This window comes from Eleutherodactylus coqui, chromosome 7 (assembly GCF_035609145.1).
Source record: "Eleutherodactylus coqui strain aEleCoq1 chromosome 7, aEleCoq1.hap1, whole genome shotgun sequence".
Lineage (NCBI taxonomy): Eukaryota > Metazoa > Chordata > Amphibia > Anura > Eleutherodactylidae > Eleutherodactylus > Eleutherodactylus coqui.
Window position 1 is genome coordinate 22,033,677 of NC_089843.1, and position 22,392 is coordinate 22,056,068.

Consider the following 22,392-nt stretch of genomic DNA (forward strand, 5'->3'; position numbering starts at 1 on the left):
AATTCTAACAATTTGCATATCTGCCTGCGATGTCAATGCATGCAATATTTTGTAGCAAAACAACAACTCACACTTTTAGGTGCTTGTTTTTTTTTTTTACAAAGAGTGTATATAAACAGTAAAGTACAGTAAAAAAAAGCTGTTCAACTTATATAGCCAATTCAGTCATTCACCCATCTGGGGAAAAAATTTAGTCTGAAAAGATGACCAGTAGAGATGAGCGAGCACCAAAATGCTCGGGTGCTCGTTACTCGGGACAAAATTTTTGCGATGCTCGAGGGTTCGTTTCGAGTAACGAACCCCATTGAAGTCAATGGGCGACTCGAGCATTTTTGTATATCGCCGATGCTCGCTAAGGTTTCCATTTGTGAAAATCTGGGCAATTCAAGAAAGTGAAGGGAACGACACAGCAACGGATAGGGCAGACGAGGGGCTACATGTTGGGCTGCATCTCAAGTTCCCAGGTCCCACTATTAAGCCACAATAGCGGCAAGAGTGCCCCCCCCTCCCAACAATTTTTACTTCTGAAAAACCCTCATTAGCAATGCATACCTTAGCTAAGCACCACACTGCCTCCAACAAAGCACAATCACTGCCTGCATGACACTCCGCTGCCACTTCTCCTGGGTTACATGCTGCCCAACCCCCCCCCCCCCCCCCGCACGACCCAGTGTCTAGAGCGCACAGCTGCCCTCATGCCACACCACCCTCATGTCTATTTATAAGTGCGTCTGCCATGAGGAGGAAGCGCAGGCACACACTGCAGAGGGTTGGCACGGCTAGGCAGCGACCCTCTTTAAAAGTGGCGGGGCGATAGCCCACAATGCTGTACAGAAGCAATTAGAAATATAATCCTGTGCGACCGCCATCAGGAGCTGCACACGTGGGCATAGCAATGGGGAACCTATGTGCCACACACTATTCATTCTGTCAAGGTGTCTGCATGCCCCAGTCAGACAGGGTTTTTTTATAAATAGTCACAGGCAGGTATAACTCCGCAATGGGAATTCCGTGTGCACCCACAGCATGGGTGGCTCCCTGGAACCCACCGGCTGTACATAAATGTATCCCATTGCAGTGCCCTGGAAAGCAGAGCTAACGTCAGATTAAATGCAGGTGGGCTTCGGCCCACACTGCATGCCCCAGTCAGACTGGGGTTCTTTATAAGTAGACACAGGCAGGTATAACTCCCTATTGTGAAGTCCGTGTGGACCGACAGCATGGGTGGCTCCCTGGAACCCACCGGCGGTACATAAATATATCCCATTGCAGTGCCCAGCACAGCTGAGGTAATGTCATGTTTAATGCAGGTGGGCTTGGGCCCACACTGCATGCCCCAGTCAGACTGGGGTTCTTTAGAAGTGGACACATGCAGTTACAACTCCGTGTGGACCGACAGCATGGGTGGGTCCCAGGAAGCCACCGGCGGTACATAAATATATCCCATTGCAGTGCCCTGGACAGCAAAGCTAACGTCAGGTTTAATGCAGGTGGGCTTCGGCCCACACTGCATGCCCCAGTCAGACTGGGGTTCTTTAGAAGTGGACACATGCAGTTACAACTCCGTGTGGACCGACAGCATGGGTGGCTCCCTGGAACCCACCGGCGGTACATAAATATATCCCATTGCAGTGCCCAGCACAGCTGATGTAATGTCAGGTTTAATGCAGGTGGGCTAAAAATTACTAGGATTACACTGTAGGCGAGGGCCCAAAAAAATTGGTGTACCAACAGTACTAATGTACCTCAGAAAAATTGCCCATGCCCAACCAAGAGGGCAGGTGAAACCCATTATTCGCTTTGGTTAATGTGGCTTAATTTGTAACTTGGCCTGTAGGCAGCCCAGTTAAAATAAAAATTGGTTCAGGTGCAAGTTTCAACGCTTTATTGAGAATTGAAACGTATAAACATTGTTTACAAAAGTAATATAACTGAGCCTTGTGGGCCTAAGAAAAATTGCCCGTTCGGCGTGATTACGTGAGGTTTCAGGAGGAGGAGCAGGAGGAGGAGGATGAATATAATACACAGATTGATGAAGCTAAAAGGTCCCCGTTTTTGATGGTGATAGAGAACGATGCTTTCATCCGCGGGTGCAGCCTACGTATTGTTTAGGTATCACTGCTGTCCGCTGGTGGAGAAGAGAAGTCTGGGGAAATCCAGGCTTTGTTCATCTTTATGATTGTAAGCCTGTCGGCATTGTCGGTTGACAGGCGGGTACGCTTATCCGTGATGATTCCCCCAGCCGCACTAAACACCCTCTCTGACAAGACTCTAGCCGCAGGACAAGCAAGCACCTCCAGGGCATACAGCGCGAGTTCAGGCCACGTGTCCAGCTTCGACACCCAGTAGTTGTAGGGGGCAGAGGCGTCACGGAGGACGGTCGTGCGATCGGCTACGTACTCCCTCACCATCCTTTTACAGTGCTCCCGCCGACTAAGCCTTGACTGGGGAGCAGTGACACAGTCTTGCTGGGGAGCCAGAAAGCTGTCAAATGCCTTAGAGAGTGTTCCCCTGCCTGTGCTGTACATGCTGCCTGATCTCCGCGCCTCCCCTGCTACCTGGCCCTCGGAACTGTGCCTTCTGCCACTAGCGCTGTCGGATGGGAATTTTACCATCAGCTTGTCCGCCAGGGTCCTGTGGTATAGCATCACTCTCGAACCCCTTTCCTCTTCGGGTATGAGAGTGGAAAGGTTCTCCTTATACCGTGGGTCGAGCAGTGTGTACACCCAGTAATCCGTAGTGGCCAGAATGCGTGTGGCGCGAGGGTCACGAGAAAGGCATCCTAACATGAAGTCAGCCATGTGTGCCAGGGTACTTGTACGCAACACATGGCTGTCCTCACTAGGAAGATCACTTTCAGGATCCTCCTCCTCCTCCTCTGGCCTTACACGCTGAAAGGATGACAGGCAAGCAGCATGGGTACCCTCAGCAGTGGGCCAAGCTGTCTCTTCCCCCTCCTCCTCATCCTCCTAATGCTCCTCCTCCTCCTCAACGCGCTGAGATATAGACATGAGGGTGCTCTGACTATCCAGCGACATACTGTCTTCCCCCGCCTCCGTTTCCGAGCGCAAAGCGTCTGCCTTTATGCTTTGCAGGGAACTTCTCAAGAGGCATAGCAGAGGAATGGTGATGCTAATGATTGCAGCATCCCCACTCACCATCTGGGTAGACTCCTCAAAGTTTCCAAGGACCTGGCAGATGTCTGCCAACCAGGCCCACTCTTCTGTAAAGAATTGAGGAGGCTGACTCCCACTACGCCGCCCATGTTTGAGTTGCTATTCCACTATAGCTCTACGCTGCTCATAGAGCCTGGCCAACATGTGCAGCGTAGAGTTCCACCGTGTGGGCACGTCGCACAGCAGTCGGTGCACTGGCAGATTAAACCGATGTTGCAGGGCCCGCAGGGTGGCAGCGTCCGTCTTGGACTTACGGAAATGTGCGCTGAGCCGGCGCACCTTTCCGAGCAGGTCTGACAAGCATGGGTAGCTTTTCAGAAAGCGCTGAACCACCAAATTAAAGACGTGGGCCAGGCATGGCACGTGCGTGAGGCTGCCGAGCTGCAGAGCCGCCACCAGGTTACGACCGTTGTCACACACGACCAAGCCCGGTTGGAGGCTCAGCGGCGAAAGCCAGTGGTCGGTCTGCTCTGTCAGACCCTGCAGCAGTTCGTGGGCCATGTGCCTCTTCTCTCCTAAGCTGATTAGTTTCAGCACGGCCTGCTGACGCTTGCCCACCGCTGTGCTGCCGCGCCGCACGACACCGACTGCTGGTGACGTGCTGCTGCTGACACATCTTGATTGCGAGACAGAGGTTGCGTAGGAGGAGGAGGAGCAGGAGGGTGGTTTAGTGGAGGTGGCATACACCGCCGCAGATACCCGCACCGCACTGGGGCCCGCAATTCTGGGGGTGGGTAGGACGTGAGCGGTCCCAGGCTCTGACTCGGTCCCAGCCTCCACTAAATTCACCCAATGTGCCGTCAGGGAGATATAGTGGCCCTGCCCGCCTGTGCTTGTCCACGTGTCCGTTGTTAAGTGGACCTTGGCAGTAACCGCGTTGGTGAGGGCCTGTACAATGTTGCGGGAGACGTGGTCGTGCAGGGCTAGGACGGCACATCGGGAAAAGTAGTGGCAACTGGGAACTGAGTAGCGCGGGGCCACCGCCGCCATCATGTTTTTCAAAAGCCTCCGTTTCCACAAGCCTATACGGCAGCATCTCCAAGCTGATAAATTTGGTTATGTGCACGTTTAACGCTTGAGCGTGCGGTTGCGTGGCGGCGTACTTGCGCTTGCGCTCAAACACTTGCGCTAGCGACGGCTGGACGCTGCGCTGACAGACATTGGTGGATGGGGCCGAGGACAGCGGAGGTGAGGGTGTGGGTGCAGGCCAGAAGACGGTAGTGCCTGTGTCCTGGGGGGGGGGGGGGGGTTGGATCTCAGTGGCAGGTTGGGGCACAGTGGGAGAGGCAGTGGTGCAAACCGGAGGCGGTGAACGGCCTTCGTCCCACCTTGTGGGGTGCTTGGCCATCATATGCCTGCGCATGCTGGTGGTGGTGAGGCTGGTGGTGCTGGCTCCCCGGCTGATCTTGGCACGACAAAGGTTGCATACCACTGTTCGTCGGTCATCTGCACTCTCAGTGAAAAACTGCCAGACCTTTGATCACCTCGGCCTCTGCAGGATGGCATAACGCGAGGGGGCGCTTTGGGAAACAGTAGGTTGATTATTCGGTCTGGCCCTGCCTCTACCCCTGGCCACCGCACTGCCTCTTTCAACCTGTCCTGCTGCTGCCCTTGCCTTCCCCTCTGAAGACCTGTCCTCAGTAGGCTTAGCAAACCAGGTGGGGTCAGTCACCTCATTGTCCTGCTGCTCTTCCTCCGAATCCTCTGTGCGCTCCTCCCTCGGACTGCAATTACTACTACCTGAATGATAGACAACTGTGTCTCATCGTCGTCGTCCTCCTCACCCACTGAAAGCTCTTGAGACAGTTGCCGGAAGTCCCCAGTCTCATCCCCCGGACCCCGGGAACTTTCCAAAGGTTGGGCATCGGTCACGACAAACTCCTCCGGTGGGATAGGAACCATTGCTACCCATTCTGGGCAGGGGCCCGAGAACAGTTCCTGGGAGTCTGCCTGCTCCTCAGAATGTGTCATTGTAATGGAGTGAGGAGGCTGGGAGGAAGGAGGAGCAGCAGCCAGAGGATTCAGAGTTGCAGCAGTGGACGGCGTAGAACTCTGGGTGGTCGATAGATTGCTGGATGCACTTTCTGCCATCCACGACAGGACCTGCTCACACTGCTCATTTTCTAATAAAGGTCTACCGCATGGACCCATTAATTGTGAGATTAATCTGGGGATGCCAGAAACGTGCCTCTCTCCTAATCTGCATCTTCATTCCAATCCTTTGCCACCTCCGTGAGGAGCTGCAAACATGGGCATAAAGGGGAGTCCGCTGCCAGCCCAGCACTTCTACACATCTCCACATCTCCACAATGCAGCAATACTCGGTGTGGGAAGTATGTGAGCGGGCCCTGGGTCAGCCTCTGTCCCAGCAAACACCTTGTGTGGCCCAAGGTGCAGCGAGTGACATAGCAATGGGGACTCCATGTGTCCACACACTACTCATTCTGTTTGGGTGTCGGATACCTCATCGACCACGCAAGGGGTAAACCATCTGCACACTGCACCCTACCCAAGTCAGTTAGTGTGTTGGGGACAAACAGGTACAACTCCACTATGGCAAGTCTGTGTGCACCCGCAGCATGGGTGGCTAGCAGGTACACACAGACTGTACAGAAAGAAATCCCATTGCAGTGCCCCGGATAGCTGAGGTTACGTGAGAGGAAATACATGTTGGCTGCGGCCCACATGCCATGCCCTAGACATTCCGGGGTATTTTTAAAGGTGCCAGGCAGGTACAACTCCGCTATGGCAAGTCTGTGTGCACCCGCAGCATCGGTGGCTAGCAGGAACACACAGACGGTACAGAAAGAAATCCCATTGCAGTGCCCCGGATAGCTGAGGTTACGTGAGAGGAAATACATATTGGCTGCAGCCCACACGTCATGCCCTAGACATTCAGGGTTATTTTTAAAAGTGGCAGGCAGGTACAACTCCGCTATGGCAACTCTGTGTGCACGCACAGCATGGGTGGCTAGCAGGAACACACCGACGGTACAGAAAGAAATCCTATTGCAGTGCCCCGGATAGCTGAGGTTACGTGAGGGAATACATGTTGGCTGCGGCCCACACGCCATGCCCTAGTCAGTCTGTTTTTTTTGGGGGGGCCAGATAGGTAGAACACCGCGATGGGAAAACTTAGTGCAACCATAGTATACACAGACCCCTGTAATATTCCTGTAGCAAAGGTATAAGCTGACCCCAGTAACAGTTATGTTGCAGAAGTCTAGGGAGACCCCAGTAACATTTCTGTAGTAACAGTATAGACAGACCCCAGTAACATTTCATTAGCAGAAGTATAGGCAGACCCCTGTAACATTTCTGTAACAGAAGTATAGGCAGACCCATGTAACTTTTACGTGCCAGAAGTATAGGCAAACACCAGTAACATTTTAGAAGCCGACGTATACGCAGACTCCCTAGTAACATTTATGTAACAGCAGTACTGGCAGACTCCTGTAACATTTCTGTAGCAGCAGTAAAGGCAGATCCTTGTAACATTTGTGTAGTAACAGTATATGCAGCCCCCTGTAACATTTCAGTAGCAGCAGTATAGGCAGAGCCCAGTATTTGTAACATTTCAGTAGTAACAGTATAGACAGACCCCAGTAACATTTATATAGCAGCAGTATAGGCAGAGCCCTGTAACATTTACGTGGCAGCAGTTTAGGCAGACCCCTGTAATATTTCTGTAGTAACACTATGGACAGATCCCAGTAACATTTCTGTAGTAGAAGTATAGGCAGACCCCAGTAACATCCTTGTGGCAGCAGTATAGGCAAACCCTTGTAAAATTTACATGGCAGAAGTATACACAGACCCCAGTAACATCCTTGTGGCAGCAGTATAGGCAGACCCCTGTAACATTTACGTGGCAGCAGTATAGGCAGACCCCATCTAACATTTGTGTAGCTGCAGTATTGGCAGACCCCTGTAGCATTTCAGTAGCAGCAATACAGGCAGAGCCCAGTATTTGTAACATTTCAGTAGTAGCAGTATAGACAGACCCCAGCAACATTTCTGTTGTAACAGTATATACAGAGCCGAGTAACATTTTTGTAGTAACAGTATAGGCAGATCCCAGTAACGTTTCTGTAGCAGCAGTATAGGCAGACCCCTGTAACATTTATGTAGCAGCAGTATTGGCAGGCCCCTGTAACATTTCAGTAGCAGCAGTAAAGAGACAGTTGAGACAGTTGCCGGAAGTCCCCAGCCTCATCACCCGGACGCCGGGAACTTTCCAAAGGTTGGGCATCGGTCACGACAAACTCCTCAGGTGGGAGAGGAACCATTTTTTCCCAATCAATGCAGGGGCCCGAGAACAGTTCCTGTGAGTCTGTCTGCTCATCAGAATGTGTCATTGTAATGGAGTGAGGAGGCTGGGAGGAAGGAGGAGCAGCAGCAAGAGGATTCAGAGTTGCAGCAGTGGACAGCGTAGAAGACTGGGTGGTCGATACATTGCTGGATGCATTTTCTGCCATCCACCACAGGACCTGCTCACACTGCTCATTTTGTAGTAAATGTCTACCACGTGGACCCATAAATTGTGATATGAAGCTGGGGACCCCAGAAACTTACCTCTCTCTTAATCCCGCATCAGCCCACTGCGATTCACCTGGACCAGGAACTCGGCCTGTGCCCACACCCTCACTTGGACCTCCGCGTCCTCGCCCGCGTCCACGTCCACGTCCTCTAGGCCTACCCCTCAGCATGGTGTATTACCAATAGAGCAGACACAGAGCGGTCTGAATAATTATGCAATTAGTGGCGTGCAGTTGGAGGCTGACAGCGGTTATGTAACGCACACTGCAGTCCGCAAAAAATTATGAGCTAGGCTGCAAAAAGTCCTAGCTGGCTAATAGTGAGCTACTACAACAGTAATGCACACGCTCACAGGTAGCCCTAAGGAGGAGTGTTTTTTCAGTTTTTTTTTAAAAAAACCAGCAGCCTAGATAGCGTGTATATGTCTTTCCCTCTATCAGCGGCTGTGGCTGTATGCTGTGCGTGAAGTTGACGGGACGCACAGAGCAGTGTAAAAAATTAGGCAATTATTTGCCTGCACTTGGAGGCTGACAGCGTTTATGTTACGCACACTGTTGGCCAAAAAAATTATACGCTAGGCTGCAGAAAGGCCTAGCTGGCTAATAGTGAGCCACTACAACTCCTAGCAGCCACGTAGTAAACTGCACACGCTCACAAGTAGCCCTAAGCAGGAGCTTTTTTGGGGTACTTGTTGACAGGATTCTACACTACTACTGTCCCTGCCTGACCAGTACTGCCCCTATACTCTGTATAATTGGCTGCAGACTGACAACGCAATAGTCTGCAGAGCCCAAGATGAAAAATAAATAAATAAAAAAAATAAGCAAAACTGCTCCCAGCTGCCACAACAGTAATGCACACGGTCAGAGGTAGCCCTAAGAAGGACCGTTGGGGTACTTGTTGACAGGATTGTACACTACCACTGTCCCTGCCTGACCAGTACTGCCCCTATACTCTGTATAATTGACTGCAGACTGAGAACGCTATAGCTGTAATAGCCTGCAGAGCTCGAGATGAAAAAAAAAAATTTTGGTGCAAAACTGCTCCCAGCAACAACAACAGTAATGCACACGGTCAGATGTGGCCCTAAGAAGGACCGTTGGGGTTCTTGAAGATGCTAACACTATGCCTGAATGAGCAACAGCACCTTCCCTAATCTCTGCCAGCGTGTGTCTGAGGCGAGCCGCGGGCGGGACTGTTTTAAATACTCAGCGGTCACTTGATCTTGCCAGCCACTCACTGCAGGGGGGTGGGATAGGGCTGGAACGTCACAGGAGGAAGTTGTAATGCCTTCCCTGCATGTCTATTGGCCAGAAAATGGCGCTAAACATGCAGGGAAGGAAATGGAATTGACTCGAGTACCGCGTGGTGCTCGTCTCGAGTAACGAGCCTCTCGAGTACCCTAATACTCGAGCGAGCATCAAGCTCGGACTAGTACGTTCGCTCATCTCTAATCGTTACCTTAGAGTATTTCCTGATTGTCATTGTGACACCAATGTTTCTGGACAATCGATGGATCACCAATCCTGAATAAAGTGTAGTCCACAAAACCTCATGTCCCTGATTTTCTAACAACAATCAGGGACATGAGGTTTTGTCCTTTGACTTAAAACAACTTTTCTTCTTCCAAACAAAAAGGATAACTTGTACTTCATAAATACAACATTTGTAGAATGTCTTGTAGGTTTACATCTCTCGCCTCGTTTATTACACCCGTACAGTTCAGGTTCTCCAACGCACATACATCCTCAGTCGCAGTTATCTGATGGATCTCTTTCTTAGGTGGAACACTCTCAACTGTACAGCTTTTTCAACACATTCACACTCGTCACTAACGTCAGGTAGTTTCTTACTGGTCTCACTCATGTTGCGGTTCTGCGAGAGAGCATGCAATTCTTGTGCTCTCACAACCTCGGGCACTCTGCATGTCCTGCATTCTAAACCCCAAAGGGGAAAGACTCCTCACAAGGAGAGATTCTGCCATAGCTGAGCTCCAGCAAGAGCAACAGCCCATCTCTCCTCCATCTTTATCACACCTTGTTTCTGACCTCTTTCTTTCTACTCCACCAACCTAAGCCCCTCCTCCTGTCACTTGACACATCTTAACCCATGCACCTAGACGTTGAGACGAACAATACACAAAATTAGACCAAAACGATACATTTTTTAGACATAACCAGACATTACCAGACATTAACTCTTTCATACACTGAACTAGATGGACATTGTCTTCATTCGGCCTTACATACTATGTTACTATGTATGACATGTTAATACAGATAATACTACACCATACATCATTCTCTACAGTGACATGAGACAGACACAAAGACAAACAGCTTAAGTGCTGAAGGGGTCCCTAACTCTGGGACACTACACTTAAAATTCATGATATTTTTTTTTTATGTATAAAACATAAAATTGTTTGTATTAAGATCACTTATAGCAAACCTACGAATTGTGCTCTGGGGTCACTACTCTTCTCTCCCATCACTGGGGTCCTGATGACATTAATTTTTCCCCAAAATCCAGAAATTTCCTGATAGGTTAAAGGGATTATCTGCTTATCAATAGGGCTGCTTGCATTAAAATAATAATCTAAGCTGTACTTACATCTACGTGGGAATCCAGCGCTGCAGCCCCGCTGTGGTCCTCATGTTTGTCATGATAGCTGCCGTCACCAGGAGTCAGCTCACTGCTGCAGCCAATCAAAAGCTGCAGTATGACTTCTCACTCCCCTGGTATCGATGCTCAAATCCTGAGCATCATGATGCCAGCAGCTATGGATAATGGCGCTGCAGCAGTCACCTGGGGAAGGAGGGGGGTTTGTGCGGTAACCAGAAAATTGTTTTATTATAAAATGTAATTGTTTTATTATAAAATTGCACCAGTGTTTGTGTCCTTTAGAGTAAACATTAAATTGTCAGCCTTGCTAGTGACAGTGATTATTGTGAGTGACGACAGTCTTTGTACAGCGCTGTGGAATATGTTTGTTTTATAGGGCTCCAACCCACTAGCGTTTTTTTAGTGCTGCGTTATTGATGCTTTTTTTTTTTTTTAAATCAGATTTTTATTAAAGTTTTTCATAAGATACATCAGAACATGCACACTGAAATGAGAAATATAGACTGTCAGTGTAATGATATCCCCAAATGGCGAAAAAATAGGACATACAACTAAGACATGAAACAGGTCCCCATTCATAGAAAGGAGTATGAATATACTAAATCCTGTTGACAGAGGGTTACATTTTTTAACACAGCCTGAAAGAGAACTAAGGAGAAACAGTAGGGTCTGAAAATAAATAATACAGAGTCGGCGAAGGGGTGAGGGTGGGAGGGAAGAGGGGAGAGGGGGGACCAGGAAAGAACTGAAAAGAGAAGGAAGAGCTGAAAGAGAGGAGAAGGAAAAGGGGTGGGTGTACGCATCCACCTAGAGTACCCCAGATAACACTGAGGAGCGAGAGTCTTCCCGCTAGGGCTGAACCAAGAACTCTGATCTCCATGAAGGATGTAGCGGAGGCCCTGTTGCTTTCATATAGGTGAATTGCACTAGCCATTGATAACAGTAGACGGTTGAAGTCGCCGTCTCACCCCGTCCACCACCCGGGAAACCGAGGGCCTAGAGCTCATCTCTCAGACTACACCATGGGCTCCATATCTGATGAAAATTGTCGTGGGTACCCCTAGACCAACTGGATAGCTCTTCCAGGTTGTAAACCAAGTCTACTTTGTCTCTCCATTGGGTCAGGGATGTTTTTTGTAGCTATAGCTTTGGAATAAGCCCTTTAGCCGCATCGATTAGGAGAGCGACCAATTTATGTTTAAGAGGGTGGAAGACAGAGGAATGCATCCAGAGGAAAAGAATCTCTGGAGTTATGCTAAGTTTTGGGGAGATTTTTCCCAGTGCACCCCATGTCACACCAAAAGAGATGCAGTATAGGGCAGTCCCACCAAATATGACGATATGAGCCTATTCCTCCGTCACATCTCCAAAATTTATTATGAACTGCCAGGTTGTGGTTGTGAAGCTATTGTGGAGTCCTGTACCATCTCACTCGAAGCTTAAAGTGCGCCTCCTGTGACAGAATGCAGGGGGACAGTCCGTAAGCTGTTTTCAGAACAATCTCAATGTCACTCTGTGAAAGAGAAATGTTCAGTTCTCTCTCCCAAGAGATGAGGAAGGCGGGTTTATATAGTACTGTAGGGGAAATAAAACGTTTATGAAGGAATGCTATTTTCCTAGAGGCGGGCCCGCCATCTCCCATAGCCCTCTCAAAGAGGGAGAGGGGTTTAGTGGACTTGTATGTCCCCAGAAAATCTCCAAATATTCTGGTCACATGAGCCGACTGTAGGAAAAAGAGAGCTTGAGTTGGCGCAAGGTATTGAAAAGCAGTGAGCGGGCTCTTATGTGCTAGCAGTTGTAGGTCTTTAATCCTATCTGCAAACACTTACCACAAGCTTGCTGTGCATGGTCGAATGCACTACCCATGAGTTTGTACAGCGTGCGCAAAGAGGTGATCAGGGATGGTTTAGGTGCTAGGTCCTCTCTCAACCTGTCCCAGGTCTCGCTGGGTCCCCTAAAGAGAGGGTTGAATCCTACAGATCTATAAATGTTCTTTTTTGGAAACCACAGGTACTCAAGGAGAGTGACCTTGTATGATTTTTCAGCTAAAAGACACAGGAGTCTATCTTTCACAGGCTTGACCAGCTCCATCCAGTAGCCAGGTTGGGAGGCTAAATAAAAATCATGAACGCATAGCAGGACAATTCCGCCCTCCAAGCCTCTCTTTATCATCAGGCTATAAGCTCACCTCGGTCTCCTATGTCTCCAAACGTATCCGGAGAAAGTCGACCTGAGAGTTTTGAAGAAACTTGTGGGAAGATATATGGGAAGCATGCAAATTGTATACAGAATTGTGAGGAGAACATAAGACTTCAGGATATTTTTCCTGCCGAACCATGGAATAAATGGTAAATCGTAAGAGCGTAGGAGATTTTTCACTTTTGCAATAAGTGGGGTGAAATTAGAAGCGTAAAGGTCTTCAGCTCTTTTAGTTAGCTTTATACCTAAAAAATCTATCTCCGACTCCAACCAGGAGAAAGAAGAGTTGTACTTAATGGTTCGGCATCGGACTGAGGATTGGAGAACTTAATTTGAAAGTTGGATAGATTACCAAACTGTTCCAATATGGAAGTAAGCTTGGGAAGGCCCGTCTCGGGAGATGTTATTAAGAAGACTATATCATCTGCAAAAGCCGCCGTTGTGAGTGCTTGTTTGCCCAACTGCAGTCCCTGAATCTCGGGATTTAGTCTAACACTCTGGAGAATGGGCTCTAGCGCAAGAATAAAAAAAGTAGGCAAGAGCCGGCATCCCTGGCGCATGCCGTTCCTAATGTCAAAAGAGGGGGACAGAGTGCTGATTATTTTAAGTCTAGCATACGGCTCTGCGTATAAGAAAAAAATTGCAGCCACAAAGACAGGGCGTATCTTCAAAAGTAGCAGTACTGATTGCATGTACACTCAGTCCACCCTGTCAAATGCCTTTTTGGTATCAGTGGTTACCAGTGCTAAGGATATACCTTGTGGCCGGGCGAACTGGGTAGCATGCAACAACCTGAGGCAATTGTCTCTGCCCTCTCTTCCCTTTACGAAGCCTGTCTGTTCGGGATTTATCAAGTTGGGAATAAGGTCTTCTATTCTTTTGGCGAGTAATTTGGCCCCTCAGCTTAAGGTCTAGGTCAATGAGGGAAATGGGCATATAACTACCGCAGCTCTCTCGGTCTTTATTCTCCTTTGGGATCAATGTGATGTGTGCCACTTGAGCCTGTCTAGGGAGGGGGTTACCCTGGAGCAGGGATTTGAAAAGTTCAGCTAGACGTGGCACTAAGGAGGAGCGAAAAAATTTGTAATATATAAGGGGAAGTCCATCAGGGCCCGGGCTTTTACAAGGAGGGGAGGAGTCCAAAGGATCCTCTACCTCTGCATCAGTGACCAGAACCGTGAAAGAGGTCCCCTTTTCCTCATTTAGCTTAGGGAGATTCAACTTCCCAAAGAAAGAATCAATCCGGGCCTCCATATCTAATTTGTTGGCTGGGGATAGTTGGCTTCTGAAGTTATAAAGGTGAGAGTAGAATTTTTGGAATTCTTTGGCGATGCCTGAGGTAGACGTGACCTTAGAACCTGATGGGGTTTTAATTGAGTTGATATGGTTTTTTGCTTGCGCTTTATTAAAGTAGTCATATATTTGCTCCCTCGGTTCCCCTGAGCATAAACTAGTTGTTTGAAGTAGAGATGCTTTCTGTTAAATTTCAATTCTAGGCATAGCTTTAATTCTTTCCTCAGGGATGACAGCTTCTCGAGATTATCTTTGCTCTGGGAGAGTTTTGCTACATATTCAAGTTTAGCTAGTTGTGATAATTTTTTGTCAATTTCTATTTGTTTCCGTCTTTGATCCTAGAACCCAAAATGATCAGAAGGCCTCTCACATACGCCTTGTAGGTCTACCAGACCACAGGGGCAGTTTGTCCATTAGAGGAATTTAACAGAAAAAACTCCTCTATGTGTTTTTTAAGATGTGGTTTGTACTCTTGTGAGTCTAGGAGGGAAGCGTTTAGTCACCATATCCACTCCCGAGGAGTGACCAGGAGAGGACGGAGGTCAACATGTAGAGGTGCGTGATCAGAGATTGTAATTGGGTCAATGCTAGCCTTCACCAAGGACGCCAGTAGACTTGTGGAAATAAAAATGTAATCAAGTCTCTAAAAAGAGGAGTGGGCTTGAGAAAAATAGATATAGTCTTTAACAGAGGGTGAGAGAGGCGCCAAGCATCCATGACGTTCAGCTCCTGTAAGCAGCGAATTAGTTTCTTAAGTTTCCTCTGCGAGACCTGGAAGCGACCCACTGATGAATCCAACAGGGGATTGAGAGTGACATTGAAGTCTCCTCCAAGCAGGATGGGGCCCACTGCAAAATGTTTGAGTGTGTCCAATTGATTGACCAACCAGGAAGTCTGATTGGAGTTTGGGGCATACAGGTTAGCTAAAGTTATCTTCACATTGTTGATGGAATCTCTTAAAAAGAGGACCCTACACTCTTTGTCAGAGTGTTGGCAGTCACAGCAGAAAGTGATGGATTTATGGAATAAAATTGACACTCCCTTTGAGGCAGACGAGGGATGCGCACTGTGGAATCCCTGTGAAAATTGTCTTCCACGTAAAGATAAACATCTACCCCTCTTAAAATGTGTCTCCTGTAAGAAAGCAATTTGGGTACTATACCTTTTCAGAAGGAGAGCAACGTTATGTCTCTTAGAAGGAGAAATCAGGCCTCTTGTGTTGAACGGGGTAAGACGGAGAGCGTCTCCCATGTTTGGAACAGAGATGGAGCAAGAGGACCACCAACAAGTGTGTGGAAAAAAGCACAGATGTTAAAAGGGTTGTATACAATCGAAGACCACACCAGAACTATTGAGTACTCCTCAGGAATAGGAGGGAAGGAAAGGTAGAAGACAATCGGGGGTTAAGCACAAGGGGTGAAGGAGACAAGGGAGAAAACAAAACATCAAAAAAAGATCAAATAAAGAGAAATAAATAAAAGTCTGAGCAAAACAGCCTAGAAAATGTTTGGAGGAGCTCTCTAAAACCGAGAACGCCACCAAATTTGGTAAGGCGAGATAGCTAATCTGCAAAGGAGCAGACTAAGCTAACAGCACACTCGGCCTGGTCTGACAGGCACTATCTAGGACCAGTAGAACATTATAAATGAGAACTTTCAAATAAACCTTATGGTTTGAGGGAAACATATAGAAGCATAGGACCTATGCAACAGAATCCCAACTACTCCACCAAAGGAGCAGGGAAGTGTAGTCCTCCAAGGACAGAAAGAGGAGAGGGTGTAGTCCCGGTATCATCGGAGCTGCCACGGCCCAGTACGAACAGCCAAAAATAAACAAAAGTCCCATATGACTAAGTGCTCCATAGAACGGGATCCCCCTCAGGAGAGAACCACAATCCGTAACATAGTGATAAGTCATTAGGTGCCCATCCGGGCTCAGGTGTCGCCCCCTGGTGCAGCTTTTTTTACTCTTCTTTTTATTTCTTGAAGAATTGATGTTTCCGGCTAGCTGCCAAGCCTCTGGGATTGCCAGATTAGGGAAGTTTGGAAGCTCTGGAAGCGGGAGCCAGCAGGGAAGCTCTATTGGATCGATATCCAGGAGCTGCCAGCAGGATTGTAAGTCCTCCGGTGTTCTGATATTCATTTTCTGCCCTCTGTGAGAGATCCCCGGGCCAAAAGGGAAGAGCCAGGCGTATTTGATGTTATTGGCCTGCAGAGCATCTAATAACGGGCGCAAAAGTCTGTGTTTGGCCAATGTAGAAGGGGCTAAGTCTTGGGAAAATTGGTGGGGGACATAGGCATACTTTAGATATTTGCGATTTCTAGCCGCCCTCAAAATGGCGAAGGCGTCCTGGAAGTAGAGAAGTTTGTACACAATGTCTCTTGGTTGGTCTGTGGGTGGTGGCGGAGGTCTGAGCGCTCTGTGGATGAGTTTAATTGAGATCGTGGCCGCTCTCTCAGCTCCCAGGATGCTGGCAAGATTTCCTTTGCTATCTTAGGGAGGCAATCAGCAGCCGAAGACCCAGGTAGCTCATTGATGCAGACGTTGTTGTATCTATTCCTATTCTCTAAGTCCTCCTGCATGATTAGGGCTCTATTCAGGTGGATATACTGGTATTTAAGGGCTTGCATCATCCCCATAGAATGTGTTGTGAGGGTGGCTGAAGATAACTCTAAATCTTCTACCCTGTGCCCCATGTGTTTTAGGTTGTCCTTAATCTCTGAAAGATCAGGCAGGACAGGGTGCAGGGCTTTCATCATAAGCTCCTTCATGAAGTTTCTGGAGATGGTCCCTCTGTCCTCCCCTTCAGAGGAGTCCCCCTCCTCCCCCTCCTTACTGTGTTTGGCAACGTAGTCTCTCATCAGGGCCCACTTAGGTGTAGCATGTGGAGAGTGTATGCTCCGCTCTTTTAGATACCACCGCTTGTCGGCTTGTCATCGGTTAGCCCACGGGGTCCCCTGATGTTCTGTACCCTTCCATCTTCCGTTTTTCCTTATTTTTGGCAGAAAATAACTGCTGAAAAGGTCCTAGAAAGAGCTGCACTGACAGAGCTCTGTGCTTAGGTAACCATCAGGCTCAGCGGTCGTCTCCGCCCCTTTATTGATGCTTTTTTAACGTGAATGTCAATGGGACTTTCTAATGTGAAAAACGCATCACAAGTTTGTGCTTTACGATTTTTGTGCAATTTTAACTTTAGAAAGTCCCACTGACATTTGCTGTAAAAAAATGCAGTAATAACGCAGCGTTAAAAAAACGCAAGTGGGTAGGAGCCCTTAAAGTAACTGGAAAGAATTAAAACTATGTAATACCAGTATGGCTGATAATGGTTATTTTTGTTTCTTTATCTTTTTCTGTGATTCTCTAATGTAAAGACTGTTCAGGCCACAATCATCGGGGAGCAGATCCCAAATGATGTGTGATGAGAGCAGATAATGTAAAATATATCCCATCATACTGTATAAAAAGAGGAGAGATTACAGCAGTCAGCATAATGTCACTGATCTTGTGAGCTCTCTGTGTTGCTGCTGTTCTTCCTGCTTCCATTCATCATGTATGACTTATAACAGTATCTACTTCTTCTTCACCGGCATCCCATTCCTACAAGAAGATGCTTAGTCTCCTTATTATATTGGTTATTCCCTGGCTTCCTGCAACACAATCATTCTGTGATCTTGAGATAAGAGAATTTCATCCCAGATTCTTAAACTTGACTAACCAGGATGGAGACCTCATCATTGGTGGCTTGTTGGCACAGGCCACAAATGCAGCACATGTGCAAGACCCACAGCATAATTACAGGACTATATATTGCATAGGGTAAGTCAGAGTTTTATCTACATATTGTACATGAGAAGAGGGGTGAGAATAGTGTGACTGCCGCAGACGTAACAAGTCATTGATACTGGGAATAGCATACATAGAAGCCTGTACTGTAAGTACTGATGAGGGTTATGTAACTTAATGTTTCAATGCTAAGTGAAAAAATAAGTGCACCCCTATGTAATGTACCTAATCTAATTCTCTAACTTCCCAGTGTCATACAAACATGAAATTTGGCATGAACATTCTTTAAGTCCTAAATAGGAAAAGAAAAGGGATCAAAACTTGATTATTCAAAGATAAGTGCAAAAGTAAATGAATCCCTATGTAATATACCTAATTTAATTCTCCAGTTTCCCGATGTCCTACAAACGTGAAATATGGCACGATCATTATTTAGGTTCTAAATAGAAAAAGTTAAGGGGGTCACAACTTGAGTATTCAATTCTAAGTGCAAAAGTAAGTGACCCCCTATGTTATGTAATTCCCAGTATCGTAGAAATGTGAAATTTGGCACAACCATTCTTTATGTCCGAAATAGCAAAAGTAAAGGGGTCGACATCCTAAAGGAATTTAAAATCTTCTACAATAAATTATACAATATCAAAACTGACTTTCTAACACCCCCATTGAGCCATAAAAATGAGATAGATGCCAACCTGACAGACCACGCCCCCCAGACACCTGACTCCTACGGAAATCGAGGACCTAGAATTAGATTTCGCCCCCCAGGAACTGTCAGACATAATCCAAAACCTGAAAGTAAATAAGAGCCCGGGCCCAGACGGGTACACAGCCAGATTTTACAAACTCTTCGCCGAGGAGTTCTCTCCTATGCTACTAGAGGCATTTAACATGTTAAATAGAAGCTGCCCCTTCCCACAACAGGCTCTCCAGGCCCACATATCAGTCATACTTAAACCAGACAAGGATCCCTTGGCCTGCGGGAGCTACAGACCAATTTCACTAATAAACGCTGACATTAAAATGTTCGCCAAATTGATTGCCAACAGACTGCAAAGCGTAATCCCGCGCCTGATCCATCTGGAACAGGTTGGCTTCATCCCAGGCAGAGAGGCAAGGGACAACATTATCAAAACGATGTGCCTAATAGCCAGGGCCAAACAATCCAAGATCCCTCTATGCCTCCTGTCAATAGATGCCGAGAAAGCTTTTGACAGGGTGAATTGGACCTTCCTCTCTGCCACGCTGGGAAAAATTGGAATGGGCCAACGGATGCTCCAGAGGATCATGGCCCTATACCACAACCCCACAGCTAGAATTAGGATGAACGGGGTACTGTCAGATCCTTTAAAGTGAACAACGGGACGAGACAGGGGTGTCCGCTTTCACCCTTCCTATACATACTGACAATGGAAACCATGGCAAATGCAGTTAGGATAAATGACTCAATTAAAGGCCTAATGATAGGCACAGAGGAGCACAAAATGTCACTTTTCGCAGATGACTTGCTACTCTACCTATCTAACCCTCGGGTGGGCATGCCCGTTCTATTGAGGGAATTCGAAAGGTTCGGGAGGGTCAACAACTACAAAATCAACGCCCAGAAGTCGAAGGTCCTAAATATCTCCCTCCCGCAGGCCGAGGTCTCCCATCTAGAGTCGGTACTCCCCTTCCGCTGGGTTAACCCGCACATCAAATACTTAGGAGCTCAGATTCCATCAGACCCCGCACAGGCGTTTAAACTTAATTACACACCTTTTGTCGAAAAACTGGAAAAAGACCTCGACAGATGGAACCCTCTATATCTATTCTGGAACGGGCGAGTGAATGCAATAAAAATGGACGTACTACCCAGATTCCTCTATATATGTCAAACAATCCCGATCAGACTTCCAGGCTCCTACCTTAAAAAAATTAGGTCCTTAATCACGGACTTTGTTTGGAGAGGACGCAAGCCTCGTCTGCGTTTCTCCTTGCTGACGAGGGAAAAAGTGAAGGGGGGCCTGGGTCTCCCAGACTTTTCTCTCTATCATAAGGCTAACATCGCGATGTGCGCCCTAGATATACTTAAAAACAGGAGCTCTAGACTCTGGGTGGAAATAGAGCACTCGGGTGACATAGACGGCTTAGATGGAGCCTTCTGGATCCCACCAAAGGGAATTAGTTCCATCCCTAACATCTCCCCTTTCTGCCTTCAATTAATCAAAACATGGGTAAGCTTCGCGCCCAAGTACGGTTTGGTCAATATCCCAGGACCACTAACTCCGCTCATAGGGAACCCCTTATTTGAATTTACGCTACTACACCAGAAAATTCTATCGCTCCCAGCCTCACCGAGATGTAGGGTCCCAGTAGGGCCTAAAGCCCATGATAGAAATCCTAGGACAGAATTCTCCACAACCAGGATCTTGGCTCCAATACCTCCAACTAAGGGGTTTTGTGAGCTCGTTGACACCTAAGGAAAACTTAACAGCTCCATTTACGGCCTTCGAACAACTATACCTATCACACACAAACCATAGACACATGATCTCCAAGTTGTACAAGATGTTGCTGTCTCGGGAGGCAGAGAACAAAATCCTGAGATATAGAGAGGCCTGGGAACAAGAACTGGGCGGTGGTCTTTCGGAGGACGACTGGTCTAAAATCTGGACACTAGCCCATAAACTTTACTCAGCAGGTAAAGTCCAAGACCTTAACTCCAAAATATTATCACGATGGTATAGAACCCCTGACCAACTCCAGAAGATATTCCATGAAACTTCCCCCTTATGCTGAAGATGTAGTGAAAGTAGAGGCACAATGACCCACATATGGTGGGAATGCAGACCAGTAGCTGCCCTCTGGGAGGACATAACAATCCTATTCCCTCCCCCCTCTTTCCTCGTGTTACCAAATAGGTTAAACTCTGTCGGTTGGAAGGGGAAACCATACTCCTAGACCTAGCTATAGGCAAAGGAGAACATACTACTCATAGTTCCCACCCCGGGAGGATAAGAAGAGGTAGAGGACAAGAGTATAAGCACGGGAGGTTCGCGAGACCCCCTACCAGCTGCCCAGAACCGCTCTCCATTCTGAAGAGGGGACCTCCAAACATGGGTGAATGAGTGTCTCTCCCTTCTTCCCTGCTAGTTCATAGCGAGAACCCCCCTCCTCCCCTCCCTCTATATTGTTTACCCCCTTTTCCCCTTTTTCTTTCACGTATATTAAAGGGGTTGTCTCGTGAAATCAAGTGGGGTTCAGCACTTCTGTATGGCCATATTAATGCACTTCGTAATATACATCGTGCATTAATTATGAGCCATACAGAAGTTATTCACTTACCTGCTCCGTTGCTAGCGTCCCCGTCGCCATGGATCCGTCTAAATTCGCTGTCTTCTGGCGTTTTTAGACGCGCTTGCGCAGTCCGGTCTTCTCCCTGGTGAATGGGGCCGCTCGTGACGGAGAGCTGGTCCTCGCAGCTCCGCCCCATCACGTGTGCCGATTCCAGCCAATCAGGAGGCTGGAATCGGCAATGGACCGCACAGAGCCCATGGTGCACCATGGGAGAAGACCCGCGGTGCATCGTGGGTAAAGATCCCGGCGGCCATCTTGGTAAAGGAAGAAAGAAGTCGCCGCAGCGCGGGGATTCGGGTAAGTAATAATCTTTTTTTTTTTGTAACCCATCCCTTGGGTTTGTCTTGCGCCGAACGGGGGGCCTATTGAATAAAAAAAAAAAACGTTTCGGCGTGAGACAACCCCTTTAATTCGTTATAAATACATTGTTCATATCTTGAGATTCTATGACAGTTTCAAAAGAACCAATGTGTTGTCAGCCAAGTGATATGTACAATAAAAATTTATTTGAACTAAAAAAAAAGTAAAGTGGTCGCAACTTGTTTACAATGGGGGTTCACTTATTTGTGCATATAGAATTTTATACCCCTTTACTTTTGCTGCTTTAGTACATAAAAAATGGTTGTGCCAAATTCTAATTTTGTGTGGCTTCGGGAAGTTAGATAATTAGTAGAGATGAGCGAGCACCAAAATACTCGGGTGCTCGTTACTCGGGATGAAATTATCGCGATGCTCGAGGGTTCGTTTCGAGTAACGAACCCCATTGAAGTCAATGGGCGACCCGAGCATTTTTGTATATCGCCGATGCTCGCTAAGGTTTTCATTTGTGAAAATCTGGGCAATTCAAGAAAGTGATGGGAACGACACAGCAACGGATAGGGCAGGCGAGGGGCTACATGTTGGGCTGCATCTCAAGTTCCCAGGTCCCACTATTAAGCCACAATAGCGGCAAGAGTGGCAAGAGTGGCCCCCCCCCCCCTTTTACTTCTGAAAAACCCTCATTAGCAATGCATACCTTAGCTAAGCACCACACTACCTCCAACAAAGCACAATCACTGCCTGCATGACACTCTGCTGCCACTTCTCCTGGGTTACATGCTTATAGCCGGTTCCACTGAAAGCAATGGGCTGAGCCAATCAGGGGGCAGGTCTGACTCACACCCCCTTCACACCCACTGTAGGCTGCGCTGAACTCGGTCTGCCGGGACAAGGTAAGTATATATATATATTTTTTATTTTTACACATTTCTGGATGAATTGCAGGGAAGGGCTTCTATATTTAAGCCCTTCCCGACAATTCATCCCGCGCACGCCGGCAGCCCATTGCTTTCAGTGGAACCTGCTGTATTGCCGGCTCCATTGAATTCAATGGGCAAACATCGTTCTTCTCTGCCACAGCTGTTAAAGCTGTGGCAGAGAAGAATGATTTGCCTTCTATATG